Source organism: Scomber scombrus, chromosome 19, assembly GCF_963691925.1.
Source record: "Scomber scombrus chromosome 19, fScoSco1.1, whole genome shotgun sequence".
NCBI lineage: Eukaryota > Metazoa > Chordata > Actinopteri > Scombriformes > Scombridae > Scomber > Scomber scombrus.
In genome coordinates this window covers 15,721,865-15,729,049 of record NC_084988.1, presented here as the reverse complement: position 1 = coordinate 15,729,049, position 7,185 = coordinate 15,721,865, and positions in this window count along the sequence as shown.

Genomic DNA, 7,185 nt, shown 5'->3' with positions numbered 1-7,185 from the left:
AGAGTGGCTGGACCAGTGTACATCACACTGTCAGAGAGGTCTGGAGTAGAAATGTATAAAAATACAACCCAGTCATCTCTTAACAGCACTTTATGTGCTGCTGTAGTCTCTGTCTTACTTCCTGTTGTGAAACTGTATAGCTTGCAGTCATCAGATACACCGCATCTGAGCTTCCCTGTGGAGAAGACTAGGGTGGAGAATCCCTGAGGATGGATCACAAAGCAAATCCATAACATACGCACACTCTGTTCATCTGCAGAGCTGTGTTTCCAAAGAAGCTAATGTACCATGAATCACATTTTCTCTCTCAGCTGATAATGAATTAAGCTATGAAATACAGCATGTACAAATGGATAATTTTACACCTAAATATGGATTAATAATCACATGGGCTTCCAGCACAAGGAGGGACAGTGCAGTTCTCAAGAAAAACGACCAGTAAAAATCTCCACTCATAATATGAGGAAACAATGATAAATTATAACAAATGGCCCTTTAATTGTGGATATTTATGTCCCAAGGTTGTTTGTCTTTTACGGATACTAAATGATAAGGTGAAGATTTGTTTCTAAAACAGGCATTTTGGAAAGTTGTATGAATAACATAACAATAAATCAGCTACAGCATCCAGACTGACTCTCAATTGTATCTTTAAATAAAACATATTGCCTGAAAAACACAGCATTTTACATTTGTCAGAAAAGCAGAGATTCAGTGAAAAGAAAATATTCTGTGACTATACTTATATTCCTGAGATGAGCTGATGGTAGCACACAAATCAAAAAGCACTGGTGAACTGTGGCATTAAGCAACAGCTGAACCTAAAATAAGTGATGCCCTATTATGGAAAATAAAACTTGCAAGCTGTACTCTGAAGATATACTGAGCTCAAGACATGCAGAAGCTGAAACCAACCTTTATCAGCTCATTGAGCTGCTCTTTTCCCTGCATCAGAGACGTCACTCACTCTATTTGCTGCCAGCTGCTGATGCTAGCAGTGAAACTCTTCCTCTCCACCTCCACAACAGAGCAGGATGCTGAAGGATACAGGATGACTGTGGCGTGGTTTAACACAACATTTGGACAAACGTCACAGCATGACTCAGCAGTTTAAGACTCTGTCTCAGCCCTGGTGTATAAACTCTCAGACATGCTCATCCCATGGTATCCATTTCGTCCTCATCACATTCAACTCTGCAAATCTGAAGTCTCTCTAATCCCTTCCCTCTGCTTCTCTCCCTCTCTTCCCTAAATCAGGCTTTCAAGCCAACGCAGCAGATTACCAAATGATGTTTGGCTTGGGAAGCAGTGTTGTGCCTCCCACTGGCAACTTGAATGAAATCTCTCCTCAGTGCTCAGTTAGACTATTATGATCACAGATGCTGAAGTAAGTACAGGAGCCACGAGCTGGTGATGAGCTATACCTGACTTTGAGACAGAGAAGCAGAAAAAAAAAGCACACACTGTAAAGAGGAAATGCTAGCTCAGGACAGCTAATCTGTTCATTGTACCAGAAAAAAACAGCTGAGGTATCTGTGTGTGTAAAAGAGAGAGGATATCACCCCAGAGGTGATACAGATAAAACAATTAAACTGTAACTCAGAAGATCCATGACTTGCAATAAACCCTGATTCAATGCAGCAATCTATCACCACAGCCCCCATAATATTTCATTGAATCGGCCTCTAATGTAGTTGTACCAAAGATCGTCTTAAAACATCATGATTTTGAAGTCAACTACTCATTTTTCCTGAAAATAGAAATAGAGATAAAGACCTACAACCATGCTAGCAGTTCTAAGAGGCTGCATTTGTAGCAAAGTGGTGCTTTGAGCTGAATGCTAAGGTTACCATAGCAACATGGTCACAATGACAATGCAAAAATGTTTCGTAGGCATAATGTTTACCATGTTCGCCATCTAACTTTAACATGTCAGCAATTTGCTAGTTAGCACTAAACTAAAGTACAGCAGAGGCTGATGGGGATGCAGTTAGTTTTGCAGGTATTTGAGGCATATTTCATTTTGAGCTGATGATGATTAAACATATGAGCATCAGCATCAAGAACATACAGAGTATGTTGAGGGTGACATGAATGTCTGCACCAAAGTTGATTTCCAATCCATCAATTCCAGCCACAATTGTGAACCTCAACATGATTTCTACTGTAACCTTATTGCCAAATTTTGGTCATATTTTAGTTGTTAGATAAACATAATTTTCATATTACTATATATATACTATACAACTATATATTAAACATGTTTTTATATTTTAAATGCAAAGACTCTCGATTTTGCTGTAAATGTAATGGTTTGATTGGAATTCTATTTATTCACAATTGCTTTTTAATCTTAACAACTGTTTCTATTTCCCTTCCCTTCACATACTTTCTAAAATTGGCTTCAAATAAGTACTGTAGGTATATGTGCAATTAATTAGATTACAATTAATGAGTACATATTTGAAAATCATTTAGAACTGAATCTAATTTTATTTTATTTGAATGTATTATTTTCTTTTCTGTGTTTTTCCTCTTCTTACTATTAACCAACCACCTCAGTCCTTTAAGTTCCAATAGGTTTAGGGATATGAAGGGATACTTCAGTCTAAACCAGAGCGCTGGACAGACCAACAGACTGACATTACCATCCATAGAGCGAGCCTACTAACATGGCTAAAAATATTGAGAAAAGATTTTGGAAAAAAAATAGAGGGGGATGACATGTAACAAAGTTCATCCATTACTCAATTTTACCATCCTTTAAATCACTACCAGCTCTATTAACAACTGCTTTGTCATGCTGAAATAAAAAGTTGGATCTATGTTATCAGATAAAAAATTACATGAAAGGAAACATATTTACATTTAAACTGGTTTGAATACTAATTTCCAGCTGTACCAGACCCTAATCAACACCATAAACCATGTGGTGGACAGCACAGGAAGAGCTTTCCCTCCTATCGTCAAACACTCAGTTAGATCAAGATACATCACCTGCCTGAGGAAATGAGAGGGAGATCGCCCGGTTTTGCCATAGAAATGAACCATAAATAAAACGTGAACTTGCGCTGACTTCCAAGCCTCTGCACCTAATCAACTGCCAGTCACTGTGAGATAAAACACTACCCCCAAGGACAACTTGCAATAATCATAAATAAAATGGCTTCAGAGCTGTTGTTCTGTTCTTAACTGCATGAACTGCAACCTTGTTAAACATGCAGTTTTCCTCTACCTGTTCTGTTTGTGCTGGCAGAGACTGTCCTGTCTGCTGGAGACAGTGATACCTGCATGGAAAGAAGGGTTTTGACGTTTCCCCTTTCATCAGCTTCATCTCGAAGGCCCATAGCTGGTAGAATATGCATGAGCATCTTGTAGCTGTGCTCTGCATGTCAATCTAAAACTGAGACCCTGATTAAAGAAAATCCTGCTGTTTAAAATGTATTCTGTAGAAACAAATCTTTTCCAATCAACTGTTAACAAGCCAAGAAACCTCCACTGACAAGAGCGGGGGAAACCAGTGAGAACCAGACTGTTCACTTCTCACTTGCACTATGATGAAATACAGGAGAGCGTACTGCAAAGCCTAAAAGAGAAAACAAAACAAGATTTTTTTTACTTAAAGAGTGCCAGCTTTAAAACGGCATGAATTGATTCTTTCAGGCAATTTTCTAAAGATTAATTTTTTGGAAAGACGTGTGACAAAGAATCATGTTGGGCATCTTCACTGGGAAATGGTTTCTGGTGATTGTGAGCAGTGGTACGAGGTGAAACCACAACATGGACATATTATCACCTTATAAAGTGTTGGTAAGCAGTTGCCTATATACATGTCTAGCATTTATTTGGAGTTGTGTTTCTGGACAAATTTAGGTCCAATATTCACTCTCTTTTCAGTTCTGTTTTCATTGCCACCCACTTTTGAGGGAAGTATCTCTCTTTAGTTTGCTAGATGAAATATGTTCACCATCTTCTTGCTAACTTTTTGGTTGTCTGCTATTTGGCACTGGGCAGATGGGTTTATAAGAGCTTTTTCACTTAAAACAGCTGCCTGCTGAGGTCAAAAATGAGGTATGAGCCAGAACCTCAAAACAATTAACTAAATGCTGACAATGCTTTGAAGAGCTCAGGGGAGCTGCAGAGTTGCATGATAGTTGAGTCATCCCTTTGAAAGACCCCTTTCACATTCCACAAGGTGACATGATTCATTGTGAATATAAAACAATAAACTGTATGTGCAGCTTTAAAGCCACTAACCCTCCACTGTGAACTACAAAGGTGCAGTAGATGGATCATACAGTATATGCTAAATGCCTATTGTCATGTCAACCCACTATCTACTCTCTGTGCACGTCATATACTTGTTGCTCTGTTGCTTAGTTTTGATCGCAGCTCTTTGTTGATGCAGTTTATCTCTGTTTAGCATATGCTGTCACATATTTCGTGACTGCCCTCGACACAGAGCAATATCTACTTGTTAATCGAGGCTAAGAATCATATAATTGCGCAGCTTTCTTTGACAGGTGCACCTGCAGTTTCGTAACACATGATTTGGCCTCTTTAGAGCTCTGTGGGTTGCCTCATGTTGTTCTGAAAATACACACATCAAAGCGATGAGTGACATACCTATTTTATGGCTTACACACACAAACTTATAACTGACATTCAACCTTCATAGCAGCATTTTTTAAGTTACTTTAGTGAAGACATTATTTTTTCATTTTGTATTTATATGATTTTGTCTACCCCCTGTAGTTTTCCATCAACACCTGTGGAGGGATTTTCAACTCTTCAATTTCCTGCAGGTCACAGCTGAGCTCTCCAATAATCCACTCAAACCAAAGATAGAGTAATGGTTTAATAATGTCTTCAAAGCAGAGAATGGAGTTGACGGCACATTTGCACAATCACATCAGGGGTATAATGAGACTTCTCCGGCTTATCACTACTCTCATTCATTTACATTCACTCTATGACTCTGTGTGGACACTCAAACAGTACACCCATATGAGACTATTGAACATGTCATTTTGAAAGTATGGACATTAGTACAGTGCTGCTATAACAGTCATCACTATTCTGAGAGAGATTTCCACAAGATTTTTTTTTTCTTCCCATTCAGCCACAAGAGCTTTAGTGAGGTCAGCCACATATGTTGGGTGATCAAGCCTAGCTCCAATTCATCATCAAAGGTATTGGTTGTGTTTGAGGTCACATGAAACTGAGTAAATCATCTTTTTATGGATCTTGCTTCGTGCCTGTGGTATTGTCATTTTGAAACATACTGTTCCCAAAGAGTTGGAAGCACACCATTGTCTAAAATATCTTCATATACTGTAGAAGATTAAGATAATCTTCAATTGCTGCTCAGGAAAAAGACTTTGAAACAAAGTGATGATGATTATTGGAACCTTTGTCTAAAATAATAAACAAACACCCTTATGTATATAAATTATTCTGTTTATAGATTTTGTTTATGAACATTTTAGCTATGTCCTCACTACAAAATTGTATAAATACTACACTTCATGTGAACACTCTCACTGTTTATGTTCCTAAACTGGAAGTGGGGGGCTCAAATCACGAAAAAAATAGCCACAGAATGTAGGCAGGAGTGTCCACATATTTGTGGCCAGTAGTATGTTAGGATGTTTTAATGATGCCTTTTGTGAAAGCATCTTTTTCTCATGTCTACAGGAGCTTCAGGCTGTGATGGGTTTGGTTGGAGGATAGAGGGTGTTGTGAAGTGCGAAGAGGACCAACCTAATCAGTCTCAGCCTGAGGGGGAGAAGGGGGCGGAGGTTTTAGCACAATCTGCTCACCACCTGCTCAGCGGAACGGGAGGGGCCTTTACTCCTTCCACACCTCAATGTGTTGTTATCATACAACACACAACCCCCCCCCCCCCCCCCCCCCCCCCCCCTCCTAGCATGACTGGAGCGATGACTGCACACTCGAGCCACTCTCAACAAACAAAACACCTGCTTCCTGTCTGGCTGCACATGCTCAGTAGGCCCCCAGGGGAACGCTTCCTGTCTGTCCTGCTGCTCCTATGTGGACTGGGTCATTCCTCATTAAGATCCATCTGGCATCAGTAAGGACTCGAGTCTAACATGCATTCAATTGATTTTTTCTTTTAAGCTAGATGATGATGATTAACCTGACTCAGACCCAGTCGTAACCACAGAATCGGACCGATCTGTGTTTTCTCTGCATCTCTTCGAGCTTCTGTAAGATTCCACCTACAGCTCCTTTCACTGCAAAACCTGCTGGAGTTCCGAACAATAAACCCATGAGAAAACCTGAGTCAAAATTACCTTCACCCCCTCATCTGCCAAAAAGTGCGAACAGAAAGAGAGAAATCTTTCCTTTCTGTAAGCATCTAAATCGTATTCAAAAGTGACATGCAGTCAATATAAACACAACACATCTCAGTACAACTGCAGCAGTGAATTGATTAGTTATTTGACAAAATTAATTGGTTACTATTTTTAAATTATCAAAGCAAAAATTGTATATTTCACTGCATCCTGCTTCCCAAATGTGAATATTTTCTGGTTTTCATACTCTTCTATGATAATGAACCAATTATCTTTAGATTTTGGATTGTAAGTCGGACAAAACAAGACATTTTGAAAAGTCACCAGGTTCTCTGGAACATCGATACATGTTTTTAGCTGATATTTTAAAGACTGCACTAATATTTGAATAATCAGTTGATCTATTAATAATTAGCTGCAGCCCTACATGTTTGTGTAGTAATAAAACATCAGCCATACTCTTATGAGCCCTATAGACACAGAGTCATGGTATCCGTATGTGAAGTATTTTTTATCAGGCAACAATTTTTAAGATAATGCCAGTATTTTCTTCTTGGTGTATCATATGTCTGTTGATTGATTTCCTACTCTCTGGGAGAACAGTGGTTTCTATTCCTTTCAGTGTGATATAAAAATGAGCTTGCTGATGCTTAAAATGGACTTAGGATAGCAAAAAGCAAAAAACAATTATTTACCTTTGTTGATTAATCTACTGTATTTACTTTCAAAGGGAAATTATGATTTTGGGCTAATGCAGGCGACTCAAGGGCCTAATATTGATCAAGAAAGCTCCAACCTTTCAGTTCTGAGTTGCTAACAGCAACCATTATAATGCAGAAAATATCCAAATTGATTTTTTACTCAA